Below are 17,275 nucleotides of genomic sequence, written 5' to 3'. Positions count from 1 at the left end.
CTACAGACTCCTAGCTGATCCTGGCTGAGGAGACTGCCTTGCTTCCCTTTTATTCGTTGCCTTAGGTGTTTCCTGACACTTCTCTGTTGAATCCCAGCATTCTTTTTTGGATGACCTATTTGAAATGTGATTATCTACTCACTATTTAGGTTCTTCTTTATGGAGGAGGCAATACCAGCCATCTTTAAGCCCCTCTGACTTGAACTTCTGAGAAGCAGAATCTTCCTAGAGGCCTTAAGCATGAGAAATACATGATAAGATGGTATCTGAGGAAGATGAATCTGTTTATTTGCAGTAGTGGAAGAAAACAGTGGCATAAATAATCATAAATAGCAGATTATTATAAAACGATGTAGCAGGTGCCATAATATCCTCAATCTGTTGTTTTCAAACTATGATTTTCAGAATGCTGGGGCTCCTAGGAAAGGCCTTGGGGATACTAAGTGGGGTGGGTGGATGAGGCAAAGTTGAGGGGAAGTGGGATTCAGCACCCCTTTCCTGTTCCCACCTTAACTGGAACAGCACTGCTTTTATTGTTTTAACACATGGAGTTCCAGATAACATTTATTTTCAGACAAGAATTTAATAGACCTTAACTGAACAACATCAGTTAATTACAGAAATACATAGCCAGACAAATGTTCCAGGAGGGGGTTGTTTGAGGATAAATACTTTGCTGGACATTCACCTCCCACAGCTGTTGGAGATTACTTCACATTTTCACCTGCAAGGTACCAGCTCCGACAAGAGGAAGATTCTCTTGGAGAAGACAGATTTGGAAGGTGGCAGATATGCCTGTGCCCCAGGAAATGACTGAACCCAGCTCAATTCATTCAACACAGTGGGCAGTGGCCTTTCAACTCTTAGCCCGGGGGCCTGCCTCAGGCCCAGTCAGGCTCTCTGTCTTCAACTTGATTCCCTCAGCAAGTGCCAAGGCCTACTTTCCTCTTCCGGTAGCTACCCGCTGAAGCAGCTTTGGAGTGGGGCAGTTCTTGTTTCCTAAACCCTCTCCCCTTTTCTTTGTTACCCTAGACAAACATTCAAGAGCTTTTCACCCTGGATAACGAGACCAGGGTAACAAAAACAACAAACCTAGGGAAGTTACACAGGTTCTAGGTTCTTATATACTTTGAATCCCCTGGCTTGTGTCTCCTTCACAAGGGATAATAATGGATAAATTCTGCCCTCCACATTTATTTGTTTATTTATTTATTTATTTTTATTTTATTTATTTTTACAAATGAGGCAATTTATTTAACCTGGCCTGGTTTGTTCTAATGCTTCCTGTTGGCAACTGCCACCTCTCCAGCAATTCTGTCCACATCTCTCTGTCCCCAAGGTGTCAGTTTGCAGCCCCCATCTTGGCCCTTTTCCACCATTTTCAGCCCCTCCAGGGCTTAGAGGACCCGGTGGGCCACACTCTTGGAGCCTTGGCTGAAGTGGCTGGGCATGGCGCCATTTGCTTGACGTCCCCCATTGATCTTGGTCATGGAGTCAACCCCAGCGCCACCCCGGAGGTACAGGTGCCGCGCTGTGGAAGCAGCTCGTGTGCAGAACCAGTTCTCATCACAGGGAGCAAGCTCTTCGTGCTTGGCCACTCATTTGGGGACTTTCAGCTTCCTGGACTTTTTGAGAAAGGCTGCCAGAGCTCTGACGAACTCCTGCTGGTCCACGTCTTTTACAGTAACTCTAGGCATGGTGCGGCCTCTGCAGTGCCAGCCAGGGGAAAGGGCCGCATTTATTTTTAAATGACCTCACCAATGATCTTTCATTCAGACCTGACTCTTAGATGTCCCCAAGGAATGATGTGAGCCCGCCCCTTGCCTTAGGAGTTCCCTGATCTGTCCCATGTGAAAAGGATCCCTTTTAAGCAGTTTTTCATAGTCGTTTTCATCCCATTACTTCATACATGACCTTATACTATGCGTTCTGGGTTCTTAAGGATGTATAACAAATCACCCAAAATTTAACGGCTTAACATAATAATTTACCATCTCTCATGGTTTCTGCTGTTTAGGAATTTAAGGAGGTCTCCGCTGGGCAGTTCTGGCTCAAGGTCTCTCATGTGCTTACAGTAATATATCAGCTGGGGCTACAATCATCTGAAGGCTTTACTAGGATAGGATCCACTTCCAAGGTGGCTCATATACATGAATAACAAATTGATTGCTGGCTCTTGTCCAGGGACTCAGTTCCTCTCCATGTGGGCCTCTCCACATTGCTGCCTGCCTGTTCCCATGGCAGCTGGCCTCCCCCAGAGCAAGAAATCCAAGAGACCAAGGTGGGTGCTGGAATGACTTTTATAACCTAGCCTTGAACATCACACACTATCAATTCTACCCTCTTTTACTGGTCACAAAGGTCTAGCCCTGATTCAATGTGAAAGGGGATTACAAAAGGAGGCAAGGGTCATTGGAAGTCATCGTGGAGGCTGGCTCACCACACTATAGAAGGGCCAGAAGAAGACCAGCCTCAAAGAAAAAGAGAAGGCAGCTAGTAGATGCCCTGGAATGCAAACTAGGTATTGAGTGAGTAAGAGAGAGTCGCGGCCCTCTTGAAGCTTGTAATCTAATGGGAATGACAAGTTTCATATGAATAAGTGCACTTGGAATAAAACCCAATATCCTATACCTTGCCCCACTTATTCCTTTACTTCTCCTCTTCTCCTTTCTCACTGAGCGCCAGCCACGCTTCATTCCTTCAACAGGCCGAGTTCTTACCTTCCTTAGGGCCTTTGTACTTGCTATTCCCTAGAATGCCCTCCCCTGATCTCTGCATGGCCAGCGCTTTCTCACCGTTCAGGTCTCTGACTTAGATGCCACCTGATATTTTCTTGGGTGTTTGTTATCTGCCTCGCCCTTCTAGGAAGTAAGCCACACGACAGCAGAGACTTGTTAAGTCTCCTTCACTGCTACCTCCCCAGGCCTGAAATGGCACTTGTTACATATTAAGTGATGAATATATAGCCTAATGAGCAAATGAAGTACCCACTTTCTGACCAAATTATATAAAATTTTCCTTCTAGAATATTGTAAACTCAAGCTGTATCCCTATTTCTTGGCCATCTTGTAATCCAAAGGTTGGTGAATTACGGACTTATTCTACCATCTAACCTTGCTGATTCCTTGCCTCTGAGCAAATGGGTACCTCTGCCACGCCTGATTGCTAGATCCAGTTACTTCTTCCCAGGCCGACTATATTATTTGTATTTTTCCACAGGGCTGAGTCCTCCATTTCTGATTGCCTTTCCCTGGTTTCCTGCCCAACTTTCCTCCCTCCTCCAAAGGAAGGGCAATCCCAGCCTTGTTTTGCTGCACTTGTGTTTTCAGCTTTCTTGGGCTAAAATATTGAAAGCGTTGCTCATTAGCATCCCAGATTTCCTGCTTTTCAGGGGAAACGACATGATGAGCAGGGCCCCATGAGTATTTATTTCGAAAATATGTTTTTTAATTTGAAAGCAAATGGACGCTGCAGGTCTGCAGGTCATTTCACCTGCTGTGGCGTGTGATTAGTGAGGCCTTTTCTCTCTAGGTGGTGGTGCCAGCTAATGGACTAACGCTCCCTATGTATGTTTATCTTCAGTTAATTAAAATTTTGCCAGATCTTCCTCACAGCCCTTGTGCACAGCAAGGCCAAGCCTTGACTTGTGGCACTGATCCGGGCTGGCAGGGTGGATGGGGGCGGTCATCCTATTAAATATTAATCTAAGAAGGCAATCAAGCCTGTGGGCTTCCACCCCTGAGGTTCTCCCGCAGGGAAGTCACAAATCGATGCCAGAGCTCCGTGCTTGTGGCAACTCTTCCTGCCAGGCCCGAGTCAGCAAAAGACGCAGTTTTACCGAACAGTTATTTGACAATAAATCTGAGCAGAATTCTGGGAGATCTCTCTCAAATACTGGAATGAATTACACACACGTCTACCTGGGAAGGGAATGTTAACTAGCTGGTGAAACTGCACCTTATGAATGATGAATGGGCCACTTTGCCAGGATTTATTTTGAAGTTATGGGTCAGATGAAGACTAGCAAGTATCCTATACTTCAGATGGCAGTTTTGAAAATCTGCCTATGCCAGGGATGGGGGAAGAGATTAAAGGTTCAGTTGGCTCACAAAGCCTCCAGTGCCCCATTTTCAGAAATGTGGACATTGCCTCCTCACAAGTTCACCTTCCTTCAGTCACTTCAGTCACCTTCTGTCCTAGCTGCCAAATCATTTCGGCAGATTCTTCTGCTGACAAACACGAAAGATAGAGCACTCTATTGTGGGCTGAATTTTGTTCCCCCAAAAAGATACATTGATGTCCTAACCCCCAGGACTGTGAATGGGGCTTTATTTGGAAATAGGATCTTTGCAGACGTAATTAATTAAGATGGGTGGGCCCTGATCCAATGATGGGCGTCCTTATAAGAAGAGATAACAGACACACGCAGGAAGACCTCTGTGTGATGAGAGAGGCAGAGAGGGGGGTCAGGCATCTACAAGCCAAGGAATGCCAAGGAAGCTACGAAGAAGCACTTGCGGATCTCCTAGAGCTTTCAGAGAGAGCACAGCCCTGCCAACATATTGATTTCAGACTTCCAGCCTCCAGAATTGTGAAAGAGTACATTTCTGTTGTTTTAAGGCAGCGAGTTTGTGGTACTTTGCTATGGCAGCTCTAGGAAACTAACACACGCTCTACTCCTAACCCTGATGCTGACTGCCATGGCCGTTTGCCTCCTCTGCAGACCTCGTTGATAGGCTCAGTTACCCTGATCTCCTTCCCTTCCTGGGGGGAAGTGGGAAACCAGGCTAGGAAGAAAGCCTCATCACATCTCAAGACTTGCCCATGATTTTTGAAACATCTCTGCCCACATTCTTGCCTAAGTAGGGGTCAGTGAACATAATAATATCTCTCTCTAATGATGGAGAATGTCACTCTGCTTCAGGCGTCATCACTCTAAATTCAAGTCTCATGGACTGGCATCACAGATACAGAGAGAATAAGAGGGGTACATTTGTACTGACCCTGACACATGTTCTAGAAATCAAATTTTTATTTTCACATTCCTGGCTAATTCTTTGTCTCTTCCAAAAGTTGAATGTTACAGGCCGGGCTTGGTGGATCACCTGAGGTCAGGAGTTCAAGACCAGCCTGGCCAACATGGCAAAACCCCATCTCTACTAAAAATACAAAAATTACTCACACCTGTTATCCCAGCACTTTGGGAGGCCTAGGCAGGTGGATCACCTGAGGTTGCGAGTTTGAGACCAGCCTGACCAACATGGAGAAACCCGTCTCTACTAAAAATACAAAATTAGCCGGGCGTGGCAGCACATGCCTGTAATCCCAGCTACTCAGGAGGCTGAAGCAGGAGAATCGCTTGAACTCGGGAGGCGGAGGTTGCGGTGGGCAGAGATCGTGCCATTGCATTCCAGCCTAGGCAACAAGAGCGAAACTCCATCTCAGAAAAAGAAAAAAAAAAATGAGCCGGGCGTGGTGGCATGTGTCTGTAGTCCCACCTACTTGGGAGGCTGAGGCAGGAGAATCGTTTGAACCCAGGAGGTGGGGGTTGAAGTGAGACAGAATCACACCACTGCACTCCGGCCCAGGCAACAGAGTGAGACTCTGTCTCAAAAAGAAAAAAAAAGTTGAATGTTACAAAAATCCAGTTAAATGAAGGGTTTGAGCCAGGGAAATTTCTAAGAATACAGGCTGTACAATATTTTGTTGTCTTGAGATAGCTAAGGAAAGGGACATTGAACATGAGGTCAGAAAACTTAGGCCTGAATTCTAGCTCTGTTCATCTTCACAAAATCCTTGCAGGGTACATATAATTAGCCCTTTGTACACGTGACCAGATGAGCTGAGGCTTCTCCTTGTCCCACCTCAAAACAGACATACTTACAGGAACTGGGAAGGTGGCTTCTGCTTGGTCTTTGTTTTTCTGAGTGGGACACCAAGCTGAGGGTAGAGGTGAACTGCTCTGGACAACAGAATGAGTTTTAAGAAGTTGTAGAGGTAGGCCGGGCGCGGTGGCTCAAGCCTGTAATCCCAGCACTTTGGGAGGCCGAGATGGGCGGATCACGAGGTCAGGAGATCGAGACCATCCTGGCTAACATGGTGAAACCCTGTCTCTACTAAAAAATACAAAAAAAACTAGCCGGGCGAGATGGCGGGCGCCTGTAGTCCCAGCTACTCGGGAGGCTGAGGCAGGAGAATGGCGTAAACCCGGGAAGCAGAGCTTGCAGTGAGCTGAGATCCGGCCACTGCACTCCAGTGTGGGCGACAGAGCGAGACTCCGTCTCACAAAAAAAAAAAAAAAAAAAAAAAAAAAGTTGTAGAGGTAAAAAAGGGAAACAAAATTAAAAAGAATGTGTGAGGCAAGATGAAGACAAGTGGCTGATGAAGAATTTGGTTTAGTTTCTACTGTGTGGTATGCAATATGTATCTTCTTCCCTGTGTCTCCAAAAAGATCTAATTAACATGGATTGGAACTGATTTTGGAGGTGGACATCTAATAAGGAACAGATTGTCCAAGGAGATCCAACTATCCCAAGGCTACAGAGAAGCTGATGGCCAGAGAAGTTCAGCTAACCATAGGACTATGAGTGCTGCTGCTTTCCACAGATCTGACTACCACATTACTAGAGGCCTGTTTACTGCAGTTCCTTTTAACTAGTACATCATGTCGACCTTTCAGCAGAAAATTACAAAGCATACTAAAACACAAAAAACACAGTTCGAAAAGACAGAGCAAGCATTAGAACCAGAGTCAGACATGGCAGGAACATTTGAACTATTAGAACAGGAATTTTTGACACTGTGATTCATATGCTAAGGGCTTTATTGAAAAAAATAGATAACATGCAAGAACAGATGGATAATATGAACAGAGAGATGGAAACTCTAAGAGAGAATAAGAAGGAATAGCTAGAAATTTTAAAAAACAAAGCAAAAAAAAAACAATATAACAGAAATGAATACCTTTGATGGGCTCACAGTAGACTGGACATAGCTAAGTAAAAAAATTTCTGAGCTTGAGGATATGACAATAGAAACTCCCTAAGTGAAAAGCAATCAGAAAAAAAAGATTTTGGAAAAATGCAAAAAAGGATATCGGGAACCATGGGACAAATACAAACGGGGTAGCATAGGTAGAGTGGAAATGCCAGGAGAAGAGAGAACCAGAAGCAATATTTAAAGCAATAATGACTGATAATTTTTCACCCAACCACAGATCCAGAAATCTCAGAAAACAGCAAGAAGAATAAATGCCAAAGACAAAACAAAATACCTGGGCATATCATATTCAAAATTCAGAAAATTAAAGATTAAAAATAAATCTTAATAGAAGCCGGAGGGAGGAAAATAAACACCTATAGAGGAGCAAAGATAAGAATTATATCAAACTCTTGCCAGGCACAGTGGCTCACACCTGTAATCCCAGCACTTTGGAGCAGTTGAGGCGGGTGGATCACTTGAGGCCAGCAGTTCGAGACCAGCCTGGCCAACACAGAGAAACCCCATCTCTACCAAAAATACAAAAATTAGTCAGGCATAGTGGCACACACCTGCAGTCCCAGCTACTCAGGAGGCTGAGGCAGGAGAATTGCTGAAACTGGGGTGCAGAAGTTGCAGTGACCCAAGATTGCACCACTGCTCTCCAGCCTGGGTGACAGAGTGAGATTCCGTCTCAAAAAAAAAAAAAAGAATTATATCGAACTCTGACTTCTCACCAGAAACCATGCAAACATGTAGAGAGAGAAGTGAAATATTTAGAATATTGAGAGAAAAAAATCCACCAACTCAGAATTCTGTACCCTGTGAAATTATCCTTCAAGAGTGAAGGAGAAATAAACTTTCTCAGACAAACAAAAATTGAGGGAATTTGTTGATCGTTGGTCTGCCTTGCAAGAAATATTTAAGGAAGTTCTTCAGAGGAAAGGATAATTATGTAGGTCAGAAACTCAGATCTATACAAAGAAAACAAGAGTATCAGACAATGAATAGGTGAAGGTAAAATAAAACTTTTATTTCCTTATTTTTAATTGGCCTAACAGAGAAATTTAGTAAAAATAATAATAGCAACAGTGTATTTGATTATGCCTGTATTACGCACATATGTCAAATATGTAGGCACACATAAATGAATATATATTATTATATATGCTTATGTATAAGTAAAATGAATAACAGCAATGATATGAGGGATGGAAGAGAGGAATTAGGAATATTCCATTATTATAAGACACTTGCCAGCAAACCACCATGGCCCATGTATACCTATGTAACAAACCTGTACATCCTGCACATGTATCCCAGAACTTAAAGTAAAATTTTTGAAGAAACATTAAAGTATTTTTATTTTTATACAGAGGGAAAAAAAAAAGATACTTGCCCTACTCATGTGATTTGAAATTAGATTTGGATTAGTTATAAATAGATATTTCAAACTCTAAGGCAACCAGTAAATCAAGTAAAAAAAAAAAGAAGGACAACTGACATGTCAAGAGAGGAGAGAAAATGGAATCGCATAAAATGCTCTGTTAAAACTACAAAAGAGCCTGGGCAACATAATGACACCTCATCTCTACCAAAAAAAAAAAAAAGCCAGGTGTTGTGGTACCTGCCTATAGTCGCAGCTACTCAGGAGGCTGAGGCAGGAGGATGGCTTGAGCCCAGGAGATCGAGGCTACAGTGAGCTACGATCATGCCACTGTACTCCAGGGCAACATAACAAGACCCTATCTCAAAAAAAAAAAAAAAAAAGCTGGAAGACAAAAATAGGAACAAAGAACAAGGTCACCCTTCTATTAGAAATGGACAGATCCAGCAGGCAGAAAATCAGTGAGGACATAGTTGAGCTCAACAGCACCATCAACCAACTGGATATAATTGACATCTGTAGACTACTTTAACAACAGCAGATTACATATTCTTCACAAGCTCACATGGAACATTCATCAAGATAGGCCACATTCTGAACCATAAAACACACCTTAACAAGTATAAAACAATAGAAATTATATTATGTTTGCTCTGAGACCACAATAAATTTAAATTAGAAATTAATAACAAAGATAGCTGGAAAATACCAAAATGCTTGGAGAGTAAGCAACACATTTCAGAATAACACACGGGTTAGAGAATAAATCTCAAAAGAAATTAAAAAATATTTTAAGCCAAATGAAAATACAACTTATCAAAATTTGTAGGATGCAGCATAAGCACTGCTTGGGGAATATTTATAGCTTTGAATGCATGTATTACCAAAACAGAAATATCTAAAATCAATCATCTAAGTGTCCTCCAGCCTGGGTGACAGTGAGACTCTGTCTCAAAAAAATTTTTTTAAAAAACCAAGTGTCCACCTTTGGAAACTAGAAAAAGAGCAAATTAAGTCCAAAGGAAGCAGAAAAAAAGAAATAATAAAACTTAGAGCAAAAATTAAAGAAATTGAAAACAGAAAAGCAATAGAGAAAATAAAGCTAGAAGCTGGTTCTTTGTTTTGTTTTGCTTTCTGGGACAGTCTTGCCCTGCCACCCAGGCTGGAGTGAGGTGGCATGATCTCGGCTCACTTCAACCTTTGCCTCCCACGTTCAAGTGATTTTCTTGCCTCAGCCTCCTGAATAGCTGGGACTACAGGCACGTGACACTGCGCCTGGCTAATTTTTACATTTTCAGTAGAGACGGGGTTTCACCATGTTGGCCAGGCTGGTCTTGAACTCCTGACCTCAAGTGATCTGCCCGCCTTGGCCTCCCAAAGTGTTGGGATTACAGGTGTGAGCCACTGCACCCGGCCTGAAGCTGGTTCTTTGAAATTATCAATAAAATCAATAAGTATCTAGCCGGACTAAGAAAAAGAGAAGACACAAACTATTAACATCAGAAATTAATGAGGAAACATCACTATAGATCCCATGGACATTAAAAGAATAATAAAAATTATATGAACAATTCTATACCCACAAATTTGATAACCTAGATGAAATGCACCGATTTCTTGAAAGAGATAATCTGCCAAAACTTACACTGGAAAAAATAGACAATCTGAATATATCTATTAAAGAAGTTGAATAAATAATTAATAACCTTCTGAAACAAAACATGACATCCCCAGATGGGTTAATTGGTGAGTTCTACTATACATTTAAGGAAAATTTATACCATTCCTCTACAGTCTCTTTCAAAAGACAGAAGTAGAGACAATGCTTGCTAACTCATTCAGTGAGGCCATTACCCTGATATCAAAACCATCACAAGAAAACTTTGGACCAATATTTCTCATGAACATAGATACAAACATGCTCAATAATAATTAGCAAATCACATCAAACAATGTATAAAAATATTTACACACCATGATGGTCTTAGTCCAGTCAGGCTGCTATAACAAAATAACATAAACTGGGTGGCTTAAACAGCAAACATTTATTCTTACAGTTCTGGAATTTGGGAAGTCCAAAATCAAAATGACAGCAGATTTGGTGCTTAGTGAGAGCTAGCTTCCTGGTTCACAGATGGCCATCTTTTTGTTACATCCTCACATGGCAGAAGAGACAAGCCTCTGGGGTTTCTGTTTTAGGGGCACTAATCCCATTCATGGGGGTTCTGCCCACATGCCCTAATCACTTCCCAAAGCCCCACTTCCAAATACCTTCACAATGAGGATGAAGTTTCAACACAGGAATTTTAGGGAACACAGACATTCAGTCTATAGCCATGACCAAGTGGGATTTATCCCTTGTATGCAAAGCTGGTTTAACATTCAAAAGTCAATTAATATGATCTATCACATCAACTGGCTAAAGGAGAAAAATCACATGATCATATCAATAGATGCAGAAAAAGTATTTGACAAAATCCAATGTCCATGCATGATTAAAAAAATAATAAACCCAGAGCAAACTAGAAATACAGGGTAATTTCCTCAACTTGATAAACATCTACAAAAACCCTATAGCTAACACCATACTTAATGATGAAAAACTTAAAGCTGTCCTGCTAAGATCAGAAGGAGGCAAAGATATCCCTCTCACCATTGTGTTTCAACATTGTACTGGAAGTCCTAACTAATATAATGAGACAAGAAAAATAAGTAAAAGGTATGCAGATTGGGAAAAAAAACTGCCAAAATTCACAGATGATATGATTGTCTGTGTAAGAAATCTGAAAGAACTGACCAAAAAAAAAAAAATCTCCTGGAACTAATAATTGAGTATAACAAGGCTCCAAGATATAAAGTTAATATACAAAAGTCAATCACTTTCCTATATACCAGCCATTGCTGATATGACAAGTAAAATTTGCAATTAAAAACATATTACCATTGCATTAGCACTCCCCCCAGGAGACCCTTAGACATAAAAATGCTTATGTATAAATTGTATATGTAGGTATTAAAAAATGAAATAATTAAATATAAATTATATTCAAAATCTACAGAGGAAAACAATGAAATTCTGATGAAAGGTATAAAAAAAAAAAAAAACCTAAATAGAAAGATGGGCTATGTTCATGGATAAGAAGACTTAATATTGTCAAGATGTCAGTTTTTTGCAATTTAATTTATGGAGTCAACACAATCCAATCAAAATACCAGCAAGTTATTTTGTGGATGTAGACAAACTGAGTCTAAAGTTTATATGGGGAGGCAAAAGACACAGAATTACCAAGTCAATATTGAAGAAAAAATCAAAGTCAGCCAGGCACAGTGGCTCACACCTGTAATCCCAGCACTTTGGGAGTCCGAAGCAGGCAGATCACTTGAGGTTAGGAGTTCAAGACCAGCCTGGGCAACATGGTGAAACCCCATGTCTACTGAAACTACAAAAATTAGCCAGGTGTGGTGGCGGACACCTGTAATCCCAGCTACCCAGGAGGCTGAGGCACAAGAATCGCCTGAACCCTGGAGGCAGAGGTTGCAGTGAGCCGAGATCTGCCATTGTACTCCAGCCTGGGCAATAGAGCGAGACTCAGTCTCAAAAGGAAAAAATGAAAAAATCAAAGTCAGGGGACTGGCACTACCAAACCTCAAGACTTACTACAAAACTACAGTTGTCAAGACATTGTGATATTGGTGAAAGACTAGACAAATAGATCAATGGAACAGAAAGAGAGCCCAGAAATAAACTCACATAAATATAATCAACTGATCTTTGACAAAAGAGCAAAGGCAATACAAGAAGCAGAGACAGTCTTTTAAAAATAACGTCAGAACAAATGAACATATCTGTACAAAAAAAAATTTTTTTTTTATTTTTTGAGACAGAGTCTTAGTTGTCCAGGGTGGAGTGCAGTGGCATGATCATGGCTCACTGCAGTCTTGACCTCCCAGGGTCAAGCAGTCCTCTCAATTCAGCCTTCCAAGTAGCTGGGACTATAGGCATGCACCACCATGCCCAGCTAGTTTTTAAATTTTTTATAGAGACAGCGTCTCCCTATGTTGTCCAGGCTGAAAAAAAAAGATCTAGACACACATCCTTCACATCCTTCACAACAATTAACTGTAATAGATAATAGACCTAAATGTAAAACACAAAACTATAAATCTCTTAGAAGATTAAAAAAAAAAAAAAGCCTAGATGACCTTGGGTATGGTGATGACTTTTAAAATACAACACAAAATACATAATCTATGAAACAAATAATTGATAAGTTGGACTTTATTAAAATTAAAGACATCTTTGAAAGATAGTATCAAGACAATGAGGGGCTGGGCATGGTGGCTCACACCTGTAATCCTAGCCCTTTGGGAGGCCAAGGCAGGTGGATCACCTGAGGTCAGGAGTTTGAGACCAGCCTGGCCAACATGGTGAAACCCTGTCTCTACTAAAAATACAAAAATTGGCTGGGTGTAGTGGTGCTCACCTGAAATCCCACTACTCAGGAGGCTGAGGCAGAATTGCTCCAACCTGGGAGGCAGAGGTTGCAGTGAGCCAAGATTGCACCACTGCACTCCAGCCTGGGTGACAGAGCAAGACTCTGTCTCAAAAATATAAAAAACAAAAACAGAATAAGCAAAAAAGTCATAGACTGGGAGAAAATATTTGCAAAAGACACATCAGATAAAAGAATGTAATTGAAAACTTACAAAAAACCCTTAAAACTCAACAATTAAAAAAAAAAAAATTTAAACACGGGCAACAGACCTGAACAGACACTTTACCAAAGAAGATATACAGGTGGCAAGTAAGCATATAAAAAATGCTCAAACCAGGTGTGGTGGCGCATGCTGATATAGTTTGGATATTTGTCCGCACCCAAATCTCATGTTGAATTGTAATTCCCAATGCTGGAGGTGGGGCTTGGTGGGAGGTGTTTGGATCATAAGGGTGGATCCCTCTTGGCTTGGTGCTGTCTTTGTGACAGTGAGTTCCCATAAGATCTGGTCATTTAAAAATGTGTGGCACCTCCCCAATCACTCACTCTCTTTCTTGCTGCTGCTCTGGCCATGTGACCTGCCTGGTTCCCTTTAACTTTTACTATGATTGTAAACTTCTTGAGGCCTCTCCAGATGCTGAGCAGATGCCAGCACTGTGCTTCCTGTAAAGCTTGCAGAACTGTGAGCCAATTAAACCTCTTTTCTTTATAAATTACCTAGTGTCAGGTATTTCTTTATAGCAATGCAAGAATGGCCTAACACATGTGTCTATGGTTCCAGCTACTCAGAGGCTGAGGCAGGAGGGTTGCTTGAGGCCAGGAGCTCAAGGCTACAGTGCACTATGATTGTACCTGTGAATACTGTGATTAGCCACTGCACTACAGCCTAGGCAACACAATGATATTCTGTCTCAAAAAAAAAAAAAAGGAAGGAAGATGCTCAACAAGGGCTTACTTTCATATGCCATTCAAAAATTACCAATTAAAACAAAAATAGATAGCATTACACACTTATTAGAATGGCCAACCAAAACAACATGAAATGCTTGTGGGAATGTAAAATGGTACAGCCATTTTGAAAGTTCAGGCTGGGCACGGTGGCTCACACCTGTAAACCCAGGACTTTGGGAGGCTGAGGCAGGAGGATCACCTGAGGTCAGGAGTTCAAGACCAGCCTGGCCAACATGGTGAAATCCTGTCTCTAATAAAAATACAAAAATGTGTTGGGCGTGGTGGTACATGGCTCCAATCCCAGCTACTCCAGAGACTGAGGCAGGAGAATCCCTTGAACCCAGGAGGTAGAAGTTGCAGTGAGCCAAGATCACGCCACTGTACTCCAGCAAAAAAAAAAAAAAAGAGACAGTTCAGCAGTTTTGTACAAAATATAATCTTACCATGTGATCCAGCATTTTGTACTCTGTGATATTTACCCAAAGGAGTTGAAAACTTAAGTACACACGAAACATGCACACAAGTATTTATAGCAGCGTTATTCATGATTGTCAAAACTTGGAACCATCTAAGATGTTCTTCAGTAGGTCCATGGATAAACTGTGGTACATCCAAACAATGGAATATTACTCAGCATTAAAAAGACATGAACTATCAAGCCATGAAAGGACATGAAGGAAAGTTAAATGCATATTACTAGGTGAAAGACGCCAATCTGTAAAGGCTACATTCTCTATTATTCCAACTATATGACATTCTGAAAAAGGCAAAACTATGGAGACAATGAAAAGATTAGTGGCTGCCAGAGGTGAGAGGAAGGAGGGATGAACAGACAGAGCATAGAGGATTCTCAGGGCAGAGAAACGGCTCTGTATGATAACACAATGGTGGATACATGTCGTTACACTTTCGTCAAAACCCACAGAGTGTACAACACCAAGAGTGAACCCTAATGTAAACTATGAATGTTGGTCGATGATGATGTGCCAACGTAGGTTCATAGATTGTAAAAAATGGACCCCCCTGGGGCAGAATGTTGATAGTGGGGGAGGTTGTCCATGTGTGGGGATGGGGGACAGGGGACATTTCTGTACTTTCCATGTAATTTTGCTGTGATGCAAAACTGCTCTAAAATGTTTATTAATTGAAAGAAATTAAGGAAATAGGCCAACAATGAAGAGAAAGTTTGTATCTTCCCTATCCCCAAGTGACCCAGTTTCTTCTCCTGCCACCCTCAAGTCACCCACTGTGACCAGTTTCTTGAGTATTCTTTAAAGATATCCTTGGTATTTACACAGATGGCCATGTTCTTTTGATACCACAGTTGCCTCCCTTAGGGAAAAAGAATGTTTGGAGTTAACCTGAGGGAACAATTCCTTCCCTTAACCCTCTGTACACTTCATTTAAATTTTTGAAGCTCAGATACCAAATGGAATATAATGGAGTATGTTTTTATGTTTCCTGGGAGTTGGTGAGGTGTACTGAAAAGCGCCTGGCATCTAACATCTGTTGGGACTGAGTTCAAATTCATACCTACAGTGGGTGACTTCACCTTTCTGAACCATTTCCACCTCTGAAAAATGGAGGTAATCATCCCTACCTCCAAGGGCTGCTGTAAGGATAAAATAAGAGAATGAGGAGAAAACATCTGCCACCCTCCTTCCTTCCCCTCCTACAGTTTCTCCAATGCTTTTTAAGAATAGAGAGAAAAGGAAAAGCAAATTCCCCAAATCTACATGCTGTTTAATGATCAGCTTTGACCTCATTCTACTTCAAAGTGTTTCCTTCTCTTACCCCCCACTACCTCCCACCCAGCTGCCAAGTATAAAGAACTCATGAAAACTTGGGCCAAATGGGAACCTGGAATATTAAAGCCTTTGAGAAAACATCTGTTTGTTCATTTATTACCATGTTTTTACTTCTGTCTTGTTTGGTTATAAGAGCCTACGGGGAAGTCCTTTGCACTTTAGTCTATACAGGGCTCTGACATCCTTCATTTCACTTCGCAACTCTATGAAAAAAGGAGAAAACTGAGGTTCAGAAATCAAATGCTTCGGCTGAGAGGCATCTGGCAGAAACGGGGCTAGACCCAAGTTCTCACTGGTTTCCTTGCCTTTTTCTATCTCTAGCTGGCTTTTATGTGTAATCGCTACTGCATCACTTAGGATGCATTTGGCTGCCAGCAAGAGAAAATCCAAGTCACCCTGGCTCATGTAACTGGAAATCCAGAGGTTCTGTGGCTTCAGAGTGAGCTTAAGGCAGTGGCTCTGCTCCCTTCCTCTGCTCCTCCTTTGCTTTCTCCCTCCTCTCTGTGTTGGCTTTTCCCCCCTCATAATCTGGCCCTGCTGTATTACACTTCTCTTTTTGTTTGGTATCTAGCATTCCCCCGAATTCCAACTTGAAATTGTTGCCTTAATTTCTCTTTTGGAGAAATTGTCACTTGTATAATGCCTCCCTTATGCTGTGGGACTGAAGTGGTCACATCATTCGTCTCCCTGGCCTCGAGCTTGTGGGGAGAAGGGGAGTGATTCACAGCCTTGCAAATTGGAGGCTCTCTCCTAGACTTTGAATCTTGGACCAGAGCCAGAAGAGCAGGCTGCAGCAATGCCCAGGCCCAGGCATTTCTATGGGGCGGTGCTGCCTGCAGTTCCATTGCCTGACCACTGAAGTCCTTCTGGCTCTTGCCCCATTTTCCAGGCCCAGCTCTTCAGCTTCTCCCTTATGGATTCTGGAAGCCTCCACTATCCTGCTAGTAAATTTCCTCTTTGTTCAAGGGGGCCAGAGACATTTTCTGTTGCTTGCCATCAAGAATCCCAATCATACCATGTACCCAGCAGTTCCACTCCTAGGTAGGTACCCAAGAGAAATGACAACATATCTCCATATAAAATTTTGTACACCAGCGTTCATAACAGCATTCTTCATGATGGCAAAACAAACCACGTGTCCATTAACTGATACATGGGTAAATAAAACGTTGTAGGCTGGGGGTGGTGGCTCACGCCAATAATCCCAGCACTTTGAGAGGCCGAGGCAGGCAGATCACCTGAGGTCAGGAGTTCAAGACCAGCCTGACCAAAATGGAGAAACCCTGTCTCTACTAAAAATACAAAATTAGCCAGGCTGTGGCGCATGCCTGTAATCCCAGCTACTTGGGAGGCTGAGGCAGGAGAATTGCTTGAACCCGGGAGGCGGGAGTTGTGGTGAGTCGAATTGCACTCCAGCCTGGGCAACAAGAGTGAAACTCCATCTCAAAAAAAAAAAAAAAATTAAATTAAATGTGGTATATTCATACAGTGGAATATTATTCTTCCATAATTAAGAAATGAAGTACTGATACATGCTGCAACATGAACTTTGAAAGCATTAAGCTAAATTAAAGAAGCCAGATACAGAAGACCATATATTACTTTATTCACATGAAAATGTCCGCAATAGGCAAATCAATAGAGACACAAAATAG

General features: G+C 41.9%; 1 pseudogene; it reads right to left on the bottom strand.

The window, feature by feature from the left end:
- Nucleotides 1-1,208: 1,208 nt before the first annotated feature.
- Nucleotides 1,209-1,724, bottom strand: LOC108528028 (40S ribosomal protein S19 pseudogene; annotated as a pseudogene).
- Between the last annotated feature and the right edge of the window lie 15,551 nt (nt 1,725-17,275).

This window comes from Rhinopithecus bieti, unplaced genomic scaffold, assembly GCF_001698545.2.
Source record: "Rhinopithecus bieti isolate Rb0 unplaced genomic scaffold, ASM169854v2 scaffold_3040, whole genome shotgun sequence".
NCBI lineage: Eukaryota > Metazoa > Chordata > Mammalia > Primates > Cercopithecidae > Rhinopithecus > Rhinopithecus bieti.
The sequence above is the reverse complement of the archived record's forward strand: the minus strand, read 5'-3'. Positions and strand labels throughout refer to the sequence as shown.